This window comes from Balaenoptera borealis, assembly GCF_965194805.1.
Source record: "Balaenoptera borealis genome assembly, chromosome: 14".
Taxonomy (NCBI): domain Eukaryota; kingdom Metazoa; phylum Chordata; class Mammalia; order Artiodactyla; family Balaenopteridae; genus Balaenoptera; species Balaenoptera borealis.
The window spans coordinates 72,399,628-72,424,133 of record NC_138875.1 but is presented as its reverse complement, the minus strand read 5'-3'; the positions used below and the strand labels follow the sequence as shown (position 1 = coordinate 72,424,133).

Below are 24,506 nucleotides of genomic sequence, written 5' to 3'. Positions count from 1 at the left end.
CATCTGAAATATCTACAGGTTCGAGGCTCAGAGAGGGGAAGAGATTTGTGCAGATTCTTTGAAAATTAGGAGCAGAGTTGGGCCTGGAACCCAGGCCTCCTACCTCAGCATGGTTTCCCTCCAGGGAAGATTCAAGGACGTGGGTTTGGACGGGAAAGACAGAGCTGCTCTGTGGGTCTCAGTTTCCCCTGATGTCGAAAGGGGGGTTGAGAACCCCGGCCCACTGGAACCTGTCTGTGGCCAACTTTTTACCAGCCTGCAGAGAAACGAAAAGAGAGAACACAGACAATTGGGTGATTGTTTTTTTCACAAAGTGAAATATTTTTAGCTGAGAAGGATGAGTCCATGTCCCATCGATTTTTGTCAGTATTAACATACTGTTTGTTTTCTGAAATGGTGAAGATGGTCAAAGACAGTTTTAATTCTGCCGTGCCCTTACTTGGCAAACCTAGAAAAGTGGTAAGTCTAGGACAGTCTCAGAAGCATTTGGGAAACGTAGCTGGTTCAGGAGTTCGCTTGAGCTCAGAGGGTCTCTTGGGCTCCTTTGAGGTGAGGGAGGGCACGGGTGCAGCTGAGGTGGGGCGCCCAGAAAGAACTGAGAAATTGGGCATGGAGATGAAGGCTCCGGCTGCCAGCGCCAGGGCTGGACTTCAGAGAGGAGGACGTACCTGGCACACCATGGGCTCCCTACGGGGGCAACAGGATGCAATGGTTGCCATGTGAGGCCTCTGTCATGACTCAGAGGCCAGGCAGTGGGCAGGGAGGGAGAGGACTGGGGGAGAGAGAATGAAAGGGGGGGATGCTGATCGTGGGTCAGAAGGACACAGGAGGGGGCTGGGAAGGGGTGAAGGGAGCCTGCTCTGGCTGGGACAGAGGGCGAGATTTTGGTGGGAAGGGGGCTGAGTTGGGAGGAGTTGAGAGGGGGTCGTAGGGCCTCTGTCGAGGTGGTGGATACACAGGAGAGGAATGAGTAAAAGACAGTCCCAAGAGGCTTGTTGTGGCTTCTGAGCTGGATATCTGTCTTAGGTGGGGGCCCCCCAGACGCAGAGCCTGAGGTGAGGATTTGGTGAAGGGGAGGTGGTGAGGGTGTGTCTCAGGCAGGGCTGGGATTTGGTGAGGGAAGGGAGGCAGGGTCATGCCATTTCAGGGTTGGATCTCATCTTTATTGAACATTTTGATATTTTGCTCATCGTGCCTTTTATGCATTAGCTTTGATTTTTCAATACTGCATGAAAGTATTATTTATCCTGATTAGTGGGTTTTGGGGGGGCACACCCTTAAATTTGCATTCAAGGATCGGGCACAGGGAGGAGGTCAGCAAGAATACGGTCTCAGGTGGAGACTAGCCTCAGCCTGATCCCGGGGGGATGGGTGGACTCTGGAGCCTGAATTGTACCCCATGGCAGTCGGGGAGAAGCAGCTCCTGCTTGGCTGAGGGCAGTTCTCAGGAGAAGGGGGCAACGGTGAGCTGTGATATCTAGCGTTCTCTGCAGCTGTGGGTTGGGTGCCCCCCTCTGGTAAAGGGGATCTGGGCTACCAACACCTACTACAATATTCTTTGTGGTTCTTTGAGAGATGGCAGTAAAAGTTGAATTATTTAGAAGTGCTTATGGCTGCTGGACTGTTTCTTTGAATGTGACTGTGCTAGAGCTTCCAGGGCGCAGCTTCTATTCCTGTTATAGAATGGATGAATGAATGAATGCTCGCAGCAGGGAGGGTGTCCTGGCTTGGGGGGAGGGGAGCAGGATGGTGGGCGGAGCTAGTGTGGCTGTGGACCTCACCTGAGGGGTGGGCTCATTTCAAGTTGGTCATTCATTTCCTTAGAAGGTGGGAGCTGGGGAGAGGAAGGCCAAAGTGGAGTAAGTATCTATGATTCTGGCCATGGAAAGAGGAGCAGAGGGAGGAGGAACCTGGCTTTGGGTTTCTTAGGACTTGGAATTATATCTTTGTATTCCTAGCTGCTTGCCTGCTACCTGGCAGATAATATGGGCTCCGTGAGGTTTCCTGAATGTATGAATGAGAAATATGTAATCTGTGAGCAGATATTTACACCTCAGTGTGAAAGAAGCTCTGAGACGAGGTTTTGTATACTCACACTCCCTTATGACTGTACCACATTCAGGTCTGGGGCAATGCCAGGCAATCGTAAGAATCGTAATCATACTTGACAACACTAATAATAGAAACAGTGATAGATTATTTACTGAGAACTTAACGTGGACCAGGCATTGTTCTGGATGCTCTGTATTCCTTCTCTTATTTAATTCTAATACCAACTCTGTGAGGTATGTAGTATCACTGTGCAGTCTTGCAGATCGGGAAAGTGAGGCACAGAGAATTTAGGCGACAAAGAAGTCTCACAAGTCGTAAGTGGCAGAACTGGGATTTGAACTTGGATGGCCCAGCTCCAGAGCCTGCCCTCTTCACTATCACACGTTGAGCATGGCTTTGGGTTCAAGTCCTGGTTCCTCCATTTTTTAACTGTGTGACCTTGGGCAAGTTGCTTGACCCCCTCTGAGCTTTTAGTTTCCTCAGTTGTGAGGTGAAGGTAGTATCAGGGCCCTTGGGAGGCTGGAGCAAAGTGAGGGATGGGAAGGATCCTGAGGGCTCACGGTGATGGTTCCCACGGCTCAGCATCACGGCGGTTTCAAGGGTCCCCACTTGTGGCTACAAACTGCGGGGGCCCTTGGAAACCTACACCAGTGAGACGTTGCCAGGATTCTTGGCAGGAGGGTGAGGAAGAGGGATGAGGGAGACAAAGGCTCTTCTGTCAGCCTCTTGGGGCCCGTCCCAAGTTGGGAAGATGTGAGTCCTATAAGGGAGAGACAAGGAGTGCCTGGGCGTGGGGTGGGCACTCTGTTGCCCGCCAAGATTTGTTCTTCATGAGAAATGGGTGGAAAATTATTTTGGATCCTTTCCTGAGGGGCGGGGATGGCCAGGGCCCGTTCATGGAGGGGAGAGGTTTCTCCACACTCCAGGAATGCGATCACGGCCTTATTTTAAAACAGAATGAAAGCAGAAAACAGCTTCAAGTCGGCAGCTGCTGGGGGCTGCTCAAGGCGGCCAAGCCAGCTCCAAAAAAGGGCTTCCCATGGGCTCAGGCTCCAGGCTCTGAGCTCGGGGTCGACCCCAGAAATCTGCTGACTGGTCTGTCACTACCCTGTTCTGTGCCTCCTCTAGCCTGAGTGCCTTCTTCTCTGGGAACCTACAGGCTCCAGATCTACCCTTTGGGGTTGTTGAGGGTGCCTCGGGCCTAAATCTGTCTCCCACACTCTGCAGATAGTTTCATACACTGCAGAATTCATTTCTGATCCCAGTCTACATGGCTCTGAAGCTTTTTTTTTTTTTTTTGATGGATGAAATCACAGCATAGCCAGTGCAAAGGAAGGGCTTAAGACTTGTTTGCTCATCATAAAAGAAAGGGTTTGAGAGCCCCAGACACTATTAAGAATAAGTGGGGAATGACACACACACACACACACAATGATTTCATGTAATACTGTAACACATACACGATGATGAACTCTAACAGTAAGAGACTGGAAACAAGCCAAGTGCCCGTGCCCGGGAGACTGGTTAAGTAAATGAAGGCAAATCCAATAATGGAATACTATGCAGCCATCAAAAAGGATGGGTGCTTTTTACACACTGATACGAAATTATCTCCAAGGTATATTGTTAGGTAAGAAAGACAAGTTGTAAAATAGTGTGTGTAATAGACCAACTTTTATGCAAAAGAGGGAAGAACTTGGATATATATTTGTATTTGTTTAAAGACACTCTGGAAGGAGACATAAGAAAAGGATTTGGGTACAGTGGGGACTGGGTAGATGGTGGCAGGATAGAATGAGGATTTGCATTCTAACCTTTTTATAATTTTAGATAGTTTTGAACATCACCAAGTAGATGGAGTTGTGTAGCTTAGTCAAAAATTTAAATTTAAAAAGCCAACTTAGAATTGTGAATGGATGCCCATTAGGCTAAAGCAAGTGCCACTGTGAAGCGATATTATAAACGCTAATGTCCGTGGCTTTCATCACCGTTATCTCTTTGACCACCACAAGAACATATTTGGGATTTTAAGCCTACTCTACCTGAATCCAGCTTCCTCGATGTCACAAGGAGAAAGTTCCTTCTGGTCTCCTTGAACCTGGCCTGAGAGGGTCCTGTTTGAGGTTTATGTAGGACCCACTCTTTCCTCCAGCATCCATGTCATCCTGGTGGCTGACATGTGCTCCCAGTGGCCCCTGTGGCCACGGCCGGTCCAGCTGATGTCTCACAGTGGATTTGCCATCTCATTCCAAGAGAATCCTTGAATGCTTGACCCCTCGATGAAGTGTTTGTAGGAAAGAAATATGTCCTCGTGGGCTAATATTCAGTGGACACAGAGATCCTCTGGAGAAGGTAATGACTGAAAACCCATGCTTGTAGGAGTCGTGAGTGTCCTTGTCAGCATCCTTTCACCATAGAACAGGGTAACAGACAAGCAAGCCCAGGGCAGTGAGCGTCATGACACCCCAGGCCCGTCTCCGGCTGGTGGAGAGCATGGCTGGGTTCTAGCATTTGTCACAGAGAATAATGTCCTGCTCTCCGCTGCTTATAGTATCAAGACATCAGTTCAGAGAAACGGCATCAGCGAGAATGTCTTGAGGGCCACACACTTCAGGCCCTTTCCCAGACATTCTAGAAATTTCTTCCCATTAAGCCAGCAATGCATAACCCTGGATGTCTAGACCAAAGCAAATAGTCACTCCTTCCTTGGCACGTCTGGGGAAAGCAGCTCCTACTGAATGGTCTTTTGGGGCAGAGCTGCCAGCTTACAGGAGGGGGTATTGTATTCAGGCAGCCAGTGTTCGGAAGCCTCTCCTGAAACATCTGGAACCTCAAGCCTGCATCTACCGTCAGCACGTCGCTGAGGATGCTGGCCTGCACATCACGCTGGGTCCTCTCCACACGGAGCTCCGGGCAGGGTCCTTCTGCTCCGGGTCCCCGAAGGTTTCGCCTTCCCCGAAGTGGGTTTGTTTTGAGCCAAGGGGCACGTGACTCCTGTCACTGGTTTTTCTTTTCCAGACCAGGAGTCTGTGAGTCCACTGTGTGGCCCACCCAGGCTAAGTATTTAGGACATTACTTATTGTCTGCATTTTTCCCCTCAGCCCTGGCTCCGTTTTCTGTCTCCACCCATGTTTCCCTTCCTCCTTTCACTCTCACTTTTGTTTTTTTTTTTTAATTTATGGCTGTGTTGGGTCTTCGTTTCTGTGCGAGGGCTTTCTCTAGTTGTGGCAAGCGGGGGCCACTCTTCATTGCGGTGCGCGGGCCTCTCACTATCGCGGCCTCTCTTGTTGTGGAGCACAGGCTCCAGACGCGCAGGCTCAGTAGTTGTGGCTCACGGGCCTAGTCACTCCGCGGCATGTGGGATCTTCCCAGACCAGGGCTCGAACCCGTGTCTCCTGCATTGGCAGGCAGATTCTCAACCACTGCGCCACCAGGGAAGCCCCCACTCTCACTTTTAATTTACGTTCCCTTGGATACATGAGCCTCTTTGGAGCTTTATCTCACCCTTGGGACCAAGCCGGTACATAAGCAAACAAAAAATTTGACAAACCTGCAAGCAAAAGCAGCCTGCAAACACCCCTCTCCCTGCCTGGGGAAAGAGCGATCCCAGCTGTAGGGACCAGCAGGTAAGGGGTTAAGAATGATGCAGAGGAAGTGCTGGCCAAGGTTAAAGTGAGGAAGTGGCCGCTGCCAGGGGAAGGAGGTGGCCGGCTTATCCTGTGTGACTCCAGGGGGCTGACCCAGGCTGAGGGGAATGTGGCAGGTTGCTGGAGTTCCGTTTAGTAAAAAAAGGAAGAGCTTTCTAATGACTTGATGGGTTTTTCTAAAAGTTCTGCTGTGGGGATGGGGGAAGAGAGAGAAGGGCAACCTTCTCTGGAAAATAGCAGAACCCAGGGAGAGGTTTTTTTCTGATGATTTTATTTCTGAGTGATGACTTGAGGGCCCAGGGGATGCCCGACAGGAGGTTCTAAGTGGATGGTCCCCCATTTCGAGGTGAAACCAAGCCTCAGAAACCAAGCAGCTTACCAGGAGGGCTCCCCTTCCTGCTGCCTGTGTGATGGTGTCTTGTGTCTTTCTAAGCTCTACCAGGCACCGGTTTTTCCCATTCTGCTCTCTACAGCATCCCCACGCCTAGCACAGTGCCTGGCAGAGATCTGTCGAATTTAACTGAATGAAAAAATAAAACAAAGTTGTTGCTTTTTTTTAAATGATGACAGAGCTAGAATACAAACTCAGTGTTATGCGACTCCAGAAGTAGCTTCCTTTAAACATCACAGCCACGGGGTGTGTTTTTTGGACCTGGGATTTTTATATAGGCAGGGCCATCTACCTGTCCTGATTTGCCTGGAACGTTCTGGTTTTAGCACCAAAAGTCCTATTTCTCAGGACACCCCCAAACTGGGATGACTGGTCAACCTATATACCCTGCATTTGTGATCTCATGTAAGCTTTACACCGGCCCGCTTTGCAGATGAAGAGACTGAGTCATGGCCCGAGATCTCAGGGGTCAGGCTGGCCTTGGCACCTGGCTTTGCTGCAGCTACGTGAGGCTTGAGCCCTCCGCTGCTCTGAGCCAGTTTCCTTTTTCTGTAACATGGGGGTGGCAGACCCCTCGATCCTATAGCCTCTCCAGCAGTGGCTTTTAAGGATTCTGACATTTCCTCTGGGCTTCAACTGTCTGTTTTTTCCACTGAGGGTGGGGGGCAGTTTTCCCAGCGAGACCCTTTCTGGGGCAAGGCTGAGCTTCTCCTTGGGAAAAGGTGACAGCACAGTTACAGGGTCAAGGGGGAGGGCAGCCTGTCCCTCCTCCCCCCAAGCCTGGGAACAGGGTGGGGATCTCCTACATACTCCACCAATGCCAGCCCTTCCGTCAGCTGCCTGGGCTGGAGCCAGGCAATTCCAAGGGGCCAGAGCCTGCCTGAGTGCCCCAGGGGCCCTGTGCCTGGTGCTGGCAGCCTGGGTGGGGCGCGGCTGGGGCGGCTCAGGCCTGCAGGATCTCTCCGGGGTCCTCCTGGCTGGACATGCCTCTGCAGCCCCCTGCCTGCCCTGGAGCCTGGCGTGTGGCGACTGCACTGGCCAGAGGTGGGTGAGTCGGGTCACTGAGGGCTCTTTGAGGTGGGGTTGTGGCTATGTGCGACACGGCTCCTCTGCCTGCCCTGTGCACGGGGGAGTCAGCGGGCGCAAAAACAGAGGGCCTTGCACACAGTGGAGTCCCCAGCCGGCAAGTCGCAGAACATCGAGGGCAGTCACGGTGATTGAAGATGTGGGCCCCAGTGTCAGAACAGCCCAGGTTCAAATCTTACCTCTGCCTCTTCCTAGGTGTGGGATCTTGGGCTAGTGGCTTTGCTTTTCTGGGCCTCAGTTTCCACATCTGCAAAATGGCAATGAAAATACCCACCTGAAAGGTTTGTTCTGAGTAGAGGCACTGGGTACACAGTCGGCGCCTGACAAGTAAGGGCCACTGTTATCACCACCTCCCACCCCCAGCCTCTCAGTGGTTTAGATTCCTCCCCCACCAGGGCTGCACCTGGGAACCCGGGAAAGAAGGAGGGAGAGGAAGGGATGCGGCCTGAAGGCTTGTCACGGCCTAGCAGTGAAAGAGGCTAGCAGCCCACCCAGGATGCTTAGAAGCACTGCGATAAGGACAGGAGAACATGGTGAACAGCTGTGTGGATTGCAGCTGGGGTGCACTGGAGCACGGGCTCTGGAGACCACAGATCCAAGTTCAAGTCCTGGCTCCACCAGGGCTGTCTGGTGATCCTGACCAGGTTCCTTTCAGAGCCTCAGTTTCAACACCTGTTAAGTGGGGATAATAACCATCCCCGCCTTGGGTGGGGAGCTGGTCAGGCGATGGGGGGATAAGGAAGGCAAAGCATCCAGCCGGACGTCTGGCACATGCCAGCAGGATCATTCTCTGTCTTCTTACCATTTGCCCTCTGTTCTGCCTGTCTTTTTGTCCAGTGCGTAGTGAGGCTGGGAGGAGCAAGAGGACAAGAAAAGGTTCCTCTAACCCCCAGCAGAGGAACCTGTAAGAGCAAATGCCCAGAGGCCTTGACCGCCACGCGTTCAAGGGACACTGGGCTCCTGGGGGCACAAGGGAGTGGGTCGTCTTGGAAGGACTTGGGGTCCAAGGTTCCCCCTGTGGCCCCTCCCTGAACCCAGCCGGCGGCTTCCCATGAACACTGCCGCCCTGTCCTGGGTGGGTGTGTGCGTGTCGCTGACCTCCCTCGGGCTGGCTAAGGGGAACAGAGTTCAGTGCTCACAGCCAGGGGCCCTCCCTTCCTCTTTTTACAGCTTATCTCCACCCAGCCTCCTGATCTGGGCTGCCTTTTCCCCTTAACATCCCTTCCCTGGAACTTGGTAACGTCAGGACCAGGCACACGTGCACACAAGTAGATCCTTTCAGCCTTGTTTCATCAATAGTGAGATAACAAGAACCAGGACCTATGCTATGCGCTCTACGTATGTCAAGTTATTTAATCCCAGAATAGTTCAGTGCAAGAGGTATTACTATTTCCCCCACTTTGCAAATAGGGAAACTGAGGCAGAGGGCAGGTAAATGATCCTCCCCTAGTCCCACTGCTGAGATTAACCCCAGGCAGCCTGGTTCCCCAGCTGGGCACTCAGCCCCTCCACCGTCTGGCCTCAGTGAGAGCCTGAGTTTGATGGGCTGGATGTCTAACCTTCCCCCCAAATCCTATTTCAAGGAATAGCTAATGATTACATAATAGCAACATTTCTGCCTTTTGTCTTTCATAGCTCTGCAACCCCCATAATTCCTCCACACTGCACCCCAACTTTCTTTGCTTTCCTACTCTCTCTTTCCTCCACTCCAAAGTCTTCCTCTCTCAGTCCAACCTGTCCATTTTAGAGATGTGGAAACTGAGGCCTGATCAGAGAGGGAAAGTGCTTGCCTAAAGTCACACAGCAAACCAGGGACACGATGGGAGGTTCTGTCAGTTTGGTCTCTAAGCTCAGCCCTCAATGCACTCCTCAGGTTTGCTGGAGTGGAAGACGGGGAGGGGGGGATCAGGTTGCATCCTTGAGATGTCCCGCCACCCCCATCATTTAGCATAAACTATTCTCTCCCTCGCTTCTCTCCACACCCACAACTGCTCCAGCCTTGCCCCCAACCAGCCTGAGCCAGTGAATGGCGGTGGGGGGGGTGTTGGCCCCCAGGCCATTATTACTTTTACTGCAGTTAATTGTGGGGGAGTTAAAAGTAGAACTCTAATGGTGGAATTCAAGGCTTAGCAACAGGGTTTACCAGGCATCATTTTTGGGTAGGGGATGCCTTTCTGAATCCAAAAATCAGACCCCAGAGGCTGCTCTTTCATCTGCACCCATGTTCTTCACTTACCTGCCTCTCACACCCATCCTAGGATTAGCATACCTTGTAAGCTACTGGTCTGGCTGCCCCTTGGCATTTCCTCCCTCCTGTCTCTCCCCATCCCCAGTGATACCCAAGGATGCGGAATCAGTGTTGCCACGGTGACCAGATTTCGTCTGTGGCATCCGGGATTCTGGGGCTGGGGTTGGGTCTCAGCCCCTGGGACTGGCCAGTGTGACCTGGCTTCTTCCATGAAGACTCATTTTGGTGTATCCTGTCCCTACTCCTCTGCTCATCCAAGATTTTTCTTGGAGCATTGGCAGTTGCCATGGAAACGGCTCTTGAGGCAAATGTGCCCATGCCGGCTGAGGAAGAATTCCCTCAAGAAAATGGGGAGATTGCCAGACTCCCCGGCTCTGTGATGGGACCCTTGATTTCTGAAGCCTCCAAAAACTGCCACTTCTGAGTGGACCTGGAGCTGGTGGGGGATTCTCACTCAGCTCATCAGGTCTCTTGCTAGCCTCTTGCCTCCAGTCTCCCCTCTTCCAATGCAGTCTCTGTATGAGCCATTTGGGTTAGAGCTGGGGTTGTTTAGAAAAATGGACATCCCTCTGCTTAAAAACCACCCATGGCTCCCTATTGCCCACAGGATAAATTTGGTAGATTGCAGGAGGTCTCATAATCTGAACCCCTCTTCTTTTCTCAGCCACGTCTCCTGCCATCCCCCCAAAATCCCCACCACACACACACAGACACACACGCACAGACACCCACACACAATCTAACCTCACGTTACCCAGCCTCTGTACCTTTGCACACAGTTTCCTCTGCGGAGATGCCTTCTCCCTCCACTGCTCCATTAAGCAAAGGCTTCGTACCCCTCAAGCCTCAGCTCAAATGTCACTTCCTCCCAGAAGCCTCCCCTGATTTCCCTGGCTACCTTCCCTTCGCTTTGTACAGAGCCAGGGCCACAAACTCAGCCAGCAACAAGGTCAGGCAGGAGACACGATTGACTAACATCGGAACATCCTCCACTTCCACAAAGAAATCCACACTCTCCCATTAACGCTGAAAGTGAGAATGACTTTGTTCATCTTTCTCTCATCTTGCTCTTGTTTTGACAACAGTAGGGAGCCAGGGCAGGCTCCATGGTGAATCACAGCAGACTCATTGCCCCAGAGTCAAGGGGTTGATAGGGAGGCTGCCAAGAACCCCATCCTGTCTGTGATGCAGGCCCAATAGGGCTGGTTTGCTGGAAGTCTGGATTTTAGGTGACATCTCAGAGCACTGACTATGCCATGTTCCCGCACCCACCTCCCCTACTTGGGGGCATAGACTCCCACAGTCTCCAACAAGGAGTGTGACACTTAGAAGGTATTCACTAACTGCTTACTGAATGGATGTTTGAATGAATGGATCCATGCTGTTTCTTGAACCTGCTAAACCTGCTCCTGCCTCAGGGCCTTTGCACTTACCCTTCGCACTGCCTGAAGTGCTCTTCCATCAGGTAGTGATATGTCTCCCTCTCCCTGTATTCAAGTCTGCTCAAAGGTCTCCGTATCAGAGAGGCCTTCTCGGAACACTCTGCCTAAAATAGCACCCCGCCCCCATCTCTATGCCCCACTCCTCTTTATATTTTAGTTCATAGCATATATCACCACCTGTTATATTCGTTTCATTTTTCCAGCACTTACATGGTGCTTCCAGTGAACCAGGCATGCTTCTAAATATTACCAACATAAACTCATTTAATCCTTGTAACAACCCTATGAGGAAAGAGCTATCACCCCCATTTTTCAGATGAGGAAACTGAGGCACAGAGAGGTGTGGTGACTTGCCCACAGTAACACAGCTGGTGAGTGGCAGGGCAGGGGTTCAAACCCAAGCAGTTTGGCTCTAGAGGTGTTTGTCTTCTTTATTACAAATTTGTTTATCTGTTTGTTACCCAATCCTCACCCTTGAGAATGCCAGCCCCTCCAGGGAAGCGATGTGTCCATTTTGTTCCCTGCTGTAGCCCCTGGATCTTGATCTGGATCTGGGCTTGGCACACAGTAGGTGTTTAATAAATATTTCTTGGAAGGATGGAGGAAGGGAGAGAGGAGGATTGGAGAATTGGAGGGAAGAATCCTTGGCCTTCTAAGCTTTGCATTAGCCCAATGTCAAGACCATCTTGTCGGAAGTTTCTCAGCCTCCTGGAGGGTTTGAGTCAGCCTGTCTGGAAGGGACCCCACCTCGCCCTCCCTTCCCCTCCCTCACCCTCCAAGACAGCTTCTGTTTTCTGACCTCTCCCAGGCAAAGGTGCCAAACCGCACTCCTGGAACCCCAGGCCCACGCTGCGCACACTTCGTCCTGTGACAGGGCCATGGAGGAGAACGTTCCAGGCCAGAGACAGGAAGTCTCCGAAACAAAGTGGCCTGGAGTGAACAGGGCTGTTGGGCAGACAGTGAGGGGCCTGGGCAGGGCTGCTCTCGTCTAGATGTGCTGGGGCCTCAGGGCTGCTCAGGCGACGAGCAGATGGGACACGGGAGAAGGCTGGAAAGGGGTCCGTGACCTGACGCTGCAGCCTCCTGGTGTCTGCAATTTACCCAACATTCCCTGACATTCTGGGGATTCCAGAAAAGGCTGTGTCCTGCCAAGTTCTCCTTGGATCCTAAAATAAAGGACCGCACCAAGAGGGTGGAAACATATTTTCCAGTTTCACCACTGTGAGATAAATCCCCCCCCTTTCCTGTAATATTACTAATTACTGGTATTAATAGTATTGGTAATTGTGATCATGGCAGGCACAATGCCAAGCACTTTACCAGCCTTGTTTTATTGTATTCTCACAACTCCTAGAGAAAGATGCTATGGATGAGGAGCCTGAGGCTCAGAGAGGTGAAGCAACCTGTACAAAGTCACACAGCCTCTAAGTGCTGGAGCTGGAATTGAAATCTAGTTCTAAGTGATATGGAACATGACCCCAGGGAAAACCAGGAGAGGAGAAGCCCAAAGTCTAGCCTAGAGCTCCTGATTATACCCATTGCTCACTTTCTGGGTAACTTTGGGAAAGATCATGAAACTTGTTTGAATCTCAGTTTTCTTACCTGTTAAATGGGCATAAGGGGGAATTGGCATCATCTGAGGCCCTATGAGCGGCTGGCTGTTTTGCTAGGTGCTTCATGTAGATCATTTTCCTTCATCTTCACAGTATGTTGGGCCATCTCTATGCGCCAGGTTGGAAACGGAAGGTTGGAGATGTGGAGAATGGGCCCGAGGCCACATAGCCCAGGCACTTCCTTGTTAAGCTTTAATGCCCTGTGCAGACAGAAGTGGGACAATGCTTGTTTTAACCGAGGGACTATAGTCAAGTTGAAAAATGCTTTGCAGAAGCTCTGGCAGAGGATGTGGGGATGCCAGGAAGGGAGACGGGGCCGAGAGGGGGAGGGAATGGCAGTAGCCACCGTTTCCTCATCCGGCCCCGGGCGGCATCTGGTCTGGAAGGAGGAGGCTGAGAGCAACCGCTGGCTGGTTCCCAGCCCTCCTCTGCTTCCAGACACCATCCAGGCTCATCTTTGAGCTCCGTGGGCTTCCTGGTAACACAGCCCTTTGCTTTGGTTCAGAATCTGCAAACTGGATATCCGGCCTGGCTTTCTCCCCTCCAGGAGACAGGGATGCTACTGGATCTCACAGACACGTCACCATCTGATTTTTCTATACAAACGTTTGCTGAGCACCTGCTGTGCACCAGATACCACGTTCACATCATCATTTCGTGATATGCTCACTGTAACCCTAGGAGGGAGGTAATAATATCAGCCCCATTTTACCAATGAGCACACTGAGGCTTGGAGAAGAGAGGTAATATGTCCACAGTCACTGAATGAGGAAGGGCCTTTAAACCTTGTCTGGCTGACTTTCAAGTATGGGCTTTTAGCCACTGTGCAGCTGGGAAGGGGGAGGGGGGGGGCGAGTCTGAGACAACACTGTCACAGTCAGTAAGGACCCCAGACTTGGGGTCTTGGTGGTGGGGAGGCTTGTAAATTAACCTTGAGCTTCCATCCCAGAGATCTTAGACCTGCAAGGGGTCCCAAGAGATCGCTTCATCCAGATCCCTGGATTTTCTGAAAGGAAGGTTTTATTATTGCCATTTTATAGGCAACCCTACTATAGCTCAGAGAAGTAAAGCAACTTGTCTGGGGTCACACAGCGTGGAGCTGAGCCATGCTGTCTTTTTATGGGCACAAGGCTGGGAATAGACAGACACTTGGCCCATTCAATTATGGCATATTTTAAAGCTGGAAGAGAGCCTTTGACACCATCAACTCCAACCTCCTTGTTTTATAGTTGGGGAAACCAAGGCCCCAAATGGTCAGGGATTTATCTAAAGACATTTGCCAAGTAGATTCTGTAAGGTATAAAAGAAAGAGCACTGTATTCTTTTTTTTTTTTTTTTAGTTAATTTATCTATTTAATTTTGGCTGTGTTGGGTCTTCGTTTCTGTGCGAGAGCTTTCTCTAGTTGCGGCAAGCGGGGGCCACTCTTCATCGCGGTGCGCGGGCCTCTCACTGTCGTGGCCTCTCTTGTTGCGGAGCACAGGCTCCAGACGCGCAGGCTCAGTAGTTGTGGCTCACGGGCCTAGTTGCTCCGTGGCATGTGGGATCTTCCCAGACCAGGGCTTGAACCCGTGTCCTCTGCATTAGCAGGCAGATTCTCAACCACTGTGCCACCAGGGAAGCCCAGCACTGTATTCTTAATCTGGGTTCAAATCCTACCTCTGCCTCTCACTAGCCACGTGACTTTGGGTAAGACTCTTAACCTCTCTGGCCTTGGCTTCCTCAACTCTAAAATGGCCATAATAATCCCCCTGGGTTTGTGTGAGATGATACACATAAGGTGTTTCTCAATGTCCTGGCATATATAGTAGGTGCTCAATAAAACATTGATATTTTGGTGATTATTATAATATTTAACCCTGGCATTCTAGGGTCAAAAGCTCTTTACCGGAATGTCCAGGAGTGACTTTCAGGGGCCTGGTAAGGTTCTCAGAGTAACAGAGAGAGAGAGAGGGGCTGCAAAGAAGGGCTGCAGAAGCAGATGAGGCCAGTCTTCAGCTTCCTTGCCCTTCTCTCCCACAGCAGGTTGGGGCACTAAAGATGGGGACAGTTCCTTTGGCTGCTCCCTTCCACACGTCCCAAGGTACCCGGAGGAGAAGCCATGCTCTGGGGCGGTATCAGATGCAGCCTGGCCCTCAGGGCTGAAGGTGGGCTGTGCTGGCCTGGATTTAGGGGGACAGGGGCTGGAACTATGACAACTCGCAGGGCACCCAGGAGCCACTCAGAGTCTGGGTTCCAAGCCCACGCCATGAGCAGAACACTGAGGGCATTGCCAGCATTGGGGAGACGGCGACCACCACTGGCAGCCTCCTCTGACCACATCCTGAGCGGCTCACGTAAAACCCCTGTGCCTGCTGCCTTCCAGATACTCTGTGTACACAGCTCGGGGATTATTTGCGTGAGTGGACTCAAGGCTGACTTCAGGGGATTAAGCGAATGGGGTGCCGGTCCTCCCAGTCCAGTGGGTTATAAGCATGGGAGAAAATCTGTTTACAGGCCACCTCCAGGGGCTGGGGCACTGTTTATGGGGGAGACACCCAGGCTATTTCCCTGACCGCTTTGGATGTAAGCTGAGTGGCCGGGAGAATTCGTAGTGTTTGTGCATTGGACCCACGGTGGGGGCCAGAGTAGCTTTTTGGCCTGGAAAGAGAGACAAACGTCCAAACAAAGAGAGACATACGTCCAAACAACATATGTCCAAACAATCTTGGACATATGTCCAAAGAGAGACGTACATCCAAATAATCTTGGGGGTCTTATGTGGCTGGAATAGCTGCTGGGTCTGCAGTAAAATAGTGGGGCTGGGTTTGCAAGGAAGAGTCCGCACTCTACCTGGGCCAGGAATCTGCTTCCGAGTCAGGATTCTCTCTGGGGCCAGCCTCGGCTCAGTCCTAGGGTAGGCAGGGGCCAGACTGCTTGGGCCTCCGGGACATTGGTAAGGAGTGAGTATTGTTCTAAGAACAAAGGGGAGCTGCCAGGGGCTTTTAAGCGGGCAGAGCTGTGATGCGGTTTGCATTTTGAAACGGTCTCTCCAGCTACTAGGTGGAAAATGAAATCATAGCGGAAGTGACATGCTGGTTAGGGGTCTCTAGCACTCACCCAGGCGGGCAGAAATGATGGACAGATTTGTGAGCTGTTTAGGAAACAGACCTGTGGGTGTCGGAGGGGGAGACACGGAGAGTCTGGATTCTGGGTCAGGGTCTTAGACCCCAGGTCTAAGATACAAGGAGACCTTCCTGCCCTTAGGCCGAGGGGTCAGGGAGGGACTGGTTACTGGGACCCAGGTTGTGTAGCTGTGACCGACTCATGGAGACCCTGCAGGGAGGTCACCGGGACAATAAACACCGACCTGCTTTCTTCCTGTCCTGCAGCCCCTGCTGGGCCTTCATGGATTAACTCAACTGGAGGTCAGAGGGCAGGTAGTTAATAATATTATTCCTACAGCTCAGCCTGCAGGGCACAGAGCAGGGAGCAGTGAATTTGAGGACAGAGCACATTGGGGAGAAGGCATGGATCATTCTAATGGGGGGGATCCAGGCAGCGGAGTGGACATCTGGGGGGGGGGAGGCGGTCTCCTGTTTCTGTGCTCCCATCAGGCACTGGAGGTTTCCTGGGGCCTCTGAGCAAGCAGGTTGCCCATGTCGAAGGGCATAAGCTCCTTGCTTTTGCCCACTGCTGCAGAGTCCTAAGCCCAAGCGCAGCCCCATCCCAACCCAGAGAAAATGGGCCAGGCTCTTAGGCAGCCAGTGCCTTCGATCCCCACTACGGTGACTCAGCCAGAGCTCCCGGGTGTGGGCGTGGGACCAGGGAGGAAATTTTCTCCCAACACAGAGCTAATTCTGTCCTAGCGCTGGCAGCCAGGGCTGTGGCTGGAACGGCTGCTGCTGTGTGGTTTCGAGATTCCTGAGTCTCTCAGGGCTAGGGATCCAGGGATGGTAACCCCTGAGTATCTCTTGGAGCCGGCTGTGGGGCTGGGAGGCCCCTTCTCTCTGCCCTGAAGGATGAGGGACTGGTGGATGGGACCAGCCAGGGGACTGTGGCAGAGGCCAAGGTATCAGGACCAAAGCTGGTTGGCAGGGCCTGGGGGAGGTGGGGACGCCGCTGAGGAGGGCCATTTGTGATGGGGACCGTGATGCCTGGAAGGCCCCATTACGTTTCACCTGCTGGCTGAGGCTGTGATCTTGGGCAAGTAGAAATAGCCAAGGTTTGGGGGTCAGAGAGTCCTTGGTTCAAACCCTGGGCTGATGCTGAAAGGCTGTGTGAGCGGGGGTGAGTCCCTTCACCTCTCTGAGTGAGGCTTCGTTTGCAAATCTATGCCACGAGGGGGACGCGGAGTGGTGAGGCATAAGGTGTGTGAGGCGCCAGGCCAACTTCTAGGCTCTGGGATACACCACGTGCAAGACAGGCTGAGGCCCCCTTCTCTGAGGCTTAGGGAGGGTCAGTCCCTCTCCTGGACCTCTGTTTCCCCGGCTACAAAACAGAATGCCCTCTGAGGGGCCTCCCAGCTCCCGAGAGCCTGTTGGAGGCTCAGAAAGCTGGAGGAGAGGCCTCCGGGGCCGCCCGGCCCGGCGGACTGTCAGGGTGGGCCATGGGGGGGGTGGGAGACGGCGACAGGAGCCAGGCCAAACATGGGGGGAAGAGTTTCCAGTTTCCCCGATGGGCTCCCACGCCCACGGGCCCTGATAAAGCCCCTGCCCTCGGCCTGGGGCCTGCAGCCAGGAGACGGTTAGCCATAGGCTGGAGAGGCAGCAGCCGGAAGGCAGCGGGCTGGGAGAGAGGGTGGCAGCCTGCGGTGTGGCCCGCGAGGCACATAGGTGAGTGATGCCGGAAGGTGAGGGGTGGCTTGGCCTCTCAGGGGGGAGGGTGGGAACAGGGAGACAAAGAGAAGACAAGGAGACTGCACAGAGTGGTGCGAGGCAGGGCGAGACACAGAGACAGGGACAGACAGAGAATACAAGACGAGACAAAGGGAGAGAGACCAAGATAGAGGCTGAAGGAGAAGCAAGCAGGGACAGAAAGGGAGCGAGTCCTCTGCAGACTCTGGCAGAGGGGCGTGGCAACGACACGGAGAGGAAGCTGAAGGCCACGTCTGCCGCCCAGATGGCTCTCAGCCCTGCTGTCCCCTGAGCCCAGGGGACATAGGCCAGCAGGTGGCAGCTGGAGGAGGTGGGGCCCTGGATTCCTAAGGACCCGTGTTCAAATCCCTGCACTGCCACTAACCAGGTGTGTGACTGCAGGCAAATGACCCTTCTCCCACTGATCCCTGGCCTCAGACATCCCCTCGGTAAATCAGGACTGATGACAGTGACCTTGCAGGGTTAGGGGGAGGTCCAGGTGAGAAGAGCCATGCCCATGGCACCCTAGCCTCCTCTCCAGGGCCAGGGGTCAGCGGGCTCCACACATCCTTGAAGGATGGATGAATGAATGAGCCCGCCCTCCAAAGGGCTTTTCCTGCAGCACCTGGGATGTGACATGCTCCCCTTAGGGCCATTACCTAGAGGCAGGGAGGCTTGGGGGAAACCCAGGGGAGCCTCGTCTTGCCCCACCTATAAAATGCACACCCTGACCTCGTGGGGACTCTTGGGAGGTTCCCCTGGGGCAATGACTAGAGGATTCTGGAACGTCCCGAGGAGGCGAGGCAGTGGACAAGGAAGGAGAGTGGGTTTGGCAGCTCATCAGGCTCTGAGCTGCCTCCTCTGTCTGGAATGACGAATTTGGCCTATCTTGCGTACCTGAGCTCTCTGTGTGACCTTGGGCACTTAACCTCTCTGGGACAATTTCCTCTTCTGTAATAGTGCTTAGAAACGTGCCTGGAATTTGGTGAGGGCTCTATACACGTTTGCTTAATAAAAACTAAGCAAAGAACATCTGCCTGAGGTTTCTGCTCTCTGTGGTGGGAGGAACCAGATGTGGCCTTGAGCTCTCCCGCCCCTTCCCCAGCAGAGGTCTGTCTGCCCTGGCCAGGTGGGCAGGGCAGGACCATCTGCGCAGTATCTTCTGCCTGGTCCATCTGGTCTCCGGCAGGAGGAATCGGGCCTTGGCCACCGCACAGCCACCTCTGACTGGGTTGATGCTGTTCCTTTTGTGGGCTCGTCCACCTTCATTCCCAGCCTGATGGAGGGGGCTGGCAGCGCCGGGCTCTCAAGGCCCTGGGCAGGGACAAGGCTGCTTGTTTGGTCCTTCCCCTGCCCAATGTGGCTTTATGAGGGATTCAGTGACCCAGGCATGGGCTGGTCACTGCCCAAGCCTGAGCCCCGGGCAGGAATTTGGGGTGTGTATTTGTTTGCTTTGGGTTTTTCTGGACCTCAGGAGGGGAGGGAAGGCTGACATAATGACACCCCTCCACCCATCCCCATCTGTCTCAGAGGCCTCCGCATTTGTCTTATTTTCATTCTTCTCTGCATTCATTTCCTTTTCCCCCTTTTCCTTCTCCCTCTCCCTCCCACCCCCGCTCCCAAGGAGCCATTCTAATCTGTTCAGTGTGTATCTCATTATTTGGCCCTGTTCTTGCAAAACGTGTGTTACAGTGTTGCTGCTTTTGGATGCTTGTTTTCAGTGTACTTACGTGCTATTTGGGTAGGTGGTTTTAAATTGCTGTGTTCTTTTGCTGTGTGTACACTTGCTAATCTGTTGCCTCTAACAGCTGCGAAGCTTTTTGCCTCTCCCACACCGGACATAAGCAGCTTCCAGCTTCCAGCCGTCAGCAGATGCTTCTGCGCCGCCTGAGACCCCTGGATCTTTGACTGTTTTTGGGCACACAGCCTCCCGGTGGGCTCTCGCTACTGACAGCCCGCACCTGTGGCTCTTTGTCAGAGGACTGCCCCTCAGGCGCTGGGAGGGCCTGGGAATGCGCCCCTCCTAGGACAGGATGGAAGGATATAAATAGCCTCCTGGAATTCAACCTCCATTGTTCCCTGACCCCAGCATGAACCAAGGCCGCCTTTCCCAGGATTTTGCCTGGCATTGCCCCCTTGTCGGACCTCCTCCCTTTCCTAATCCTACTTCTCCACTCCCTTACTGGGTTTTTCCTGGAACACTTCCTTAATAATCACCTTTGCAGGAAGGCTTATGTGAGGTTTGCTTCTGGAGAACCAAAGCTAAGGCATGCCCCTCCAAACACCGCACATGGGCTGGGGGGCACGCAGGGGTTCACGGGTACCCGCAGCAAGGCATGAAGCCCGTGCCAGCCCCAGGGGGTCTACATCCCAGCTTTCTAGAACCTTTCCACAGTTCTCATTCGCATGTCTTTGATGATCAGTTTGTCTAATACTTGGGTTTGGAGGTTTCCCTCCTGTAAATTACCTGTTTATATCTTTAGCCCATTTTTCTGCTGGGGTTGCTGTCTTTTCGGATTTGCAGGAAGGCGTTCCCTGTGCATTCCAGATGGCAATCCCAGTACAGAGGGAGCGATCTGGAGGAAAAGCAAATAGCAATGTTAAGTTCTAACAATAATGACAACTATGTAGGTGTTGTGGGCTGAATTGTATCCCCTCCCCCAAATTCATATGTTGACGTCCTAAATCCCAGTACTTTGGGAATGTGACTGTATTTGGAGACAGGGTTTTTAAGTGGTGATTAGGGAAAAGTGAGGTCATTAGTGTGGGCCCTAATCCAACCTGCCTGATGTCCATATATGAAGAGCTGATTAGGACACGCACACGCACACAGGGAAGACCACGTGAGGACACAGCAATATCCTGAGGACCCACTTGGTGCCCACATTCTGCTCTGACCTGAGATACGGGGATGCTCTGAAAAAAAGAGTGCTTTTGAGTTTTGGCAGATGCCACGTAGCAAATGTGTTGCTTCACTTCGGGAAGCTTTGTCTCTCCACAAAGTGGAGCTCTCAGACCTCCCAGGGCCTTGAATCAGCCTGGGTCTTTCTCCATCATCCTCACCAAGCCTGGGACAAGCTGAAGGGCCTTAACACGTGCTCCCAGCGGTCCTGAGAAGTAAGCAGGGCAGGGGTTATTATCATTCCCATTTTGCAGATGGCACAACTGAGGCTCAGAGATGGGGAAGCAACTTGCTCCGTTGTCATAGCGGGTCTCCTGCCTCCCCTACCACCTCCTCCCTGGCATCCCCTTCTGGGGACCTATGGGAACTGTCCCAAAGAAAGGACTGCCAAGACGGGCTTGGGGAGTCTGTGTCAGGAGCCTCAGAGCAGACCAGCTCTAGGCCCCGGTTCCAAATGGGTATAAGTTTGGGATCACAGGAAGAATCTGGGAGCTGAGCCAGGACAGTTCATCTGTCCCCTGGGCTCCCTGGGGAGCCGAGGGCAGAAAGAAGGACAGTCTGGACAGGCTCGCTTGCCTGCCTGGGCTGTGACGGACAATGTCAGCTTTGGCAAACGATTCCCATCTGTGCCTCAGACCTCAGCCAGATTGTCCTGAAAACTGGGGAACATGGGTTCCTTGAGGGGCTAAAAAAGGGGAGCAAAGAGGAGGTTTCCCGGGAGGGTGGAGCAGGGGATCCTGGGGCATCAGCAAGGGTGTGAACAGACATGGAAAGATGGGCTCCACTTCCTGGAAAGCAAGATGGTTAAGAGCAGGGCACAGAGTCACAGCAACCTGCGTGAACTGGCCGCTAGCTGACTGTGTGCCTTAGCCTTACTTCCTTACCTTTACATTGGGAGTAATAGCAGTACTACTGCTGGGGTTTGTTGGGGATGCATGAGTGAATGTCATTAAAAAGCTTGGTACAATGTTTGGGCTAGAGTGTGCCCCGATTTATCTATCACAAGGAACTAAAACCAACATAAAGTATAGCTAGATGTAGACATCAGAGCCAACCCAAACCAACGCAGAAACTGCAGACCAGCAGGATGAATGGGCTTGCTGCCTTTGACCTGCAGATGTGACTCTGAGCTTCCTTATGGCCACATCAAAAAGGGAAACGTGATCCTTTGTAGAACTTTGTTTATTAAGATTGAGGAAGCAGCCTAGTTCCTCAGAGGAAACAATGTTTTTCCTTACCTTGAATTCTCCAGGGCATTTCTCACTGGGCAGGGAGCTTCGTAAAGGGCACCTTGAGAGAGGCAGTGGGTAGCATCATTGTCCAGGACTAATACAGCATCATAGAGGTGATTTCCCTGTGGCAGCTGCTTGTAGGGACCTTGAAGGCAAGGCAAAGGGAAACCGGGGAAGGCAGCTCCATGGGAGGATCAAGAATGTGATGAAGGTCTGGGCTCTCAGGGTTCAAAGCTAAGGCTTAGAGAGCTCAGACAGGTGGGATTGGGACTCCTAATCTCTCAGGGAAGCAGGGGGAACACAAGAGACTTTTCACTTGGGATCCTTGGAAGTCAGACTCTGGAGTCAGATTTCCCAGCTGTGTGGCTTTGGGCAAGTTGCTTCACCTCTCTGAACCTCAGTTTTCTTACCTGCAAGCTAATGTATCCTTGTAAGGCTATCGCAGAGCACAATAGCATATAGGGAGGGCTCAAATAAATGTTAGCCATACACATATTATGTATGCAATGTTAGTATACACATAATGTATACTAACATTATGTATACAATGTTAGTATACACATATTATGTATATATACTTATACCCACTTTTTTCCTAAGCTTCCTGGTTATAGAGGGTTTAAGGAATATGAACAATGAGAATTTTACAGCTCTTTACAATTGGCAAGGGAGTCACTGTCATTTCTTATGACCCTTCCAACAGCAATGAGGGAAGGGTTCTTACCCCACTGGAGAGATGACGAGACTGGAGCTTAGAGAAGCAAATTCTTGCCTGTATCGCTCTTGACCTGCCCTTGAACCCAGAGCTGGGGAGACAAGCGGGCAGGATGCACAGGTCCTCTGCCCTTCCTGGCCCCTCCCGCCGTTTTAGAATGGCAAAGGCCATTTCAGGAGGGAGTTAAGAGTAGAAGACTGAGGGGGAAAAATGATGATAATAATAACAACAGTAATAATGACAGTAAAAACATAGTGCTTACCCCATACGAGGCCCTGTTCTCAGTACTTTGCATGTGACATTTAATCCTCTCAACCATTTGAACTATTACGATCATACCCATTTTATAGGTAAGACAACTGAGGCACAGAGAAGACACCTGAGTGGTTCAAGGTCACAGGGAGTTCATGAAGGAGGAGGATTTGGATGCTGGTAGCTAGGCTGGGCCCCAGGGTCTGTGTCCTTGACTGCTCTGCTGTACTGCCCAGGCTGGGGGCAGTACAGGACAGGAGGGATGTACGTTGGGATAGAGCAGAGGCCGAGGCTGAGGGCAAACCTGTGACTGGCGCCCCCCTGCAGGGAGATCCCAGGGGCTCAGGCAGGGGGGAGTGGAGGGGAAGGGCACACATCTATGGGGGACACTGACATTCCTGGGGGGATGAGGGGTGAAGAGTAGTCGGACAGACATGCCGGGGGATGTCAGCACCACCCCGTGCAGGCCCAGCCTGGCCTCCACCCTGCTCAAAGATGAAAAGACCTGTGACCTCTGACCCCGAGCTGCTTCCAGCCCAGCGGGAGAGCCAGACGTGACGTCGCATTTCTGCAGCTGCTTCAGTGCCAATTGCTGGGTCCTGAGACCCTGCTACTCTTCACCCTCCTCTGGGGGCTCAGACACCGCCCCCCGCCCGCTAATGAGGGGGGGATGCGGGGGCGGGGGAGACGGCCTGGCATGCCCTCCCTCCTCCCTCCTTCCCGTCTTAACTCACAACTGTCCTTTAAAACTCAGCCCATAGCCCCCCTGCTCCAGGAAGCCTCCAATGCCCAGGTTAGGGGATGTCCCTCCGCAGGGCTCCCTGGGGGCAGCCTGGCCTTGCTCAGGACACAGCACCACCTCTGTCTTGTCCCTTGTGACTGACCGTGAGCCCCTGTGGGAAGGGACCCTGGGAAGCCATGTCCTTGTCCCTGGATCCTGCACAGCCCGGAATAGGGAACGCGGACATGCTCCTTCCTTCCTCAAGGACACACTCGGTGGCTGTCATGAGATCACGATTTCGCAGCGTGGAGTGGCGGGCAAGATCCCACATTCTGCAGACCTGGTTCAAATCCAGGCTCTCCCACCCCCTGCCCAGATGCCTTGGGCAAGGGTCTTCATCTCCTTCAGCCTCGCTGTGGCCCCTCCTGGGTCAAAGTGAGACCATCTGAATTACATGCTCAGCACATACATTATTATCGTGAACACCTGTCACGTTTCCCCCAGCTGTGGGAGTTGGGGGAGGGGGCAGCTGCTGCCTCCCCGTCTTCTCTCCGCATCCCACAGGAACTCCTTGGGGACCCCTGGTTGGACACCTCTGGATTCTTCTCCCAGGCTGCAGAGTGGGATGGTGCCCACTCCTTTGAGACCAGAGTCCTCAATGGAAATTTCCAAGCGGCTTTTATTTAATAAAAAGCAAAAGATGACTTCTATGCAATAAAATACCACCTCAAGCCCATCAAGCACCAATGATGAATTTATATGGAGGAGGGTTGGACTTATTTATAATGAAGTGTCGATTGCCAGTCTCGCCAGGCTGAGACATCTGGTTTAGAGCCCATTTGTCAGATGGGGAAAACATGGGTGGTGGAAAGCGCATGGGCTCTGGGTTGTCAGCGCCCTGGGTTTGAATTCTAGCTTGGAATTCAGCTGTTTACCCTTGGGTTGCAATGTAATCACTAATATTTATCGAGGGTTAACTGTGTGCCAGCACTGAGCCAAATGCTCCAAATTCCTGATTGCCTGTCATTCTTACATCCTTTCTGTGAAGTAGTGAGTATTCCCATTTTACTGATGAGGAAACCGAGGCTCAGAGAGGAGAAATCATGTGTCCAAAGCCACAGAGCTGGCAGGTGGCCAAGGTTGGGTGTGAACGATGCATGAGACCACCTCCTCCAAGACCTCCCAAGCTTGCGAACTCTCCAATCTTTGTTCTTTCTTCCATAAATTGGGAAAATACCCAACAAAGTTTTTATGGGGATTGTATGAAGTACCAGTTCAGCTGTCTGGCAGTCTGGCATACAGTAGATGCTCAGGGAATGTATTTGTGTCTGTCTCATTGTACCGTTGTGACACCAGGGCCCAATTCTTGGTA

General features: G+C 52.5%; 1 protein-coding gene across 8 annotated transcripts in view; it reads left to right on the top strand.

Moving 5' to 3' along the window:
- The window catches only part of CMKLR1 (chemerin chemokine-like receptor 1), a 39,704-nt gene that overhangs the window by 10,397 nt on the left and 4,801 nt on the right, over nucleotides 1-24,506 (top strand). The window contains exon 1 of one of the 8 annotated variants that reach the window (XM_082353828.1): nucleotides 1,130-7,134. The exons of 5 other annotated variants lie outside the window; for them this stretch is intronic. The gene's annotated coding sequence lies outside the window, so the exon portion shown is untranslated. Of the gene's footprint in view, nucleotides 1-1,129; nucleotides 7,139-17,062; nucleotides 17,292-24,506 lie in introns of those variants that run through there. 2 more of the 8 variants (XM_082353833.1, XM_082353832.1) reach the window with 2 other exon arrangements.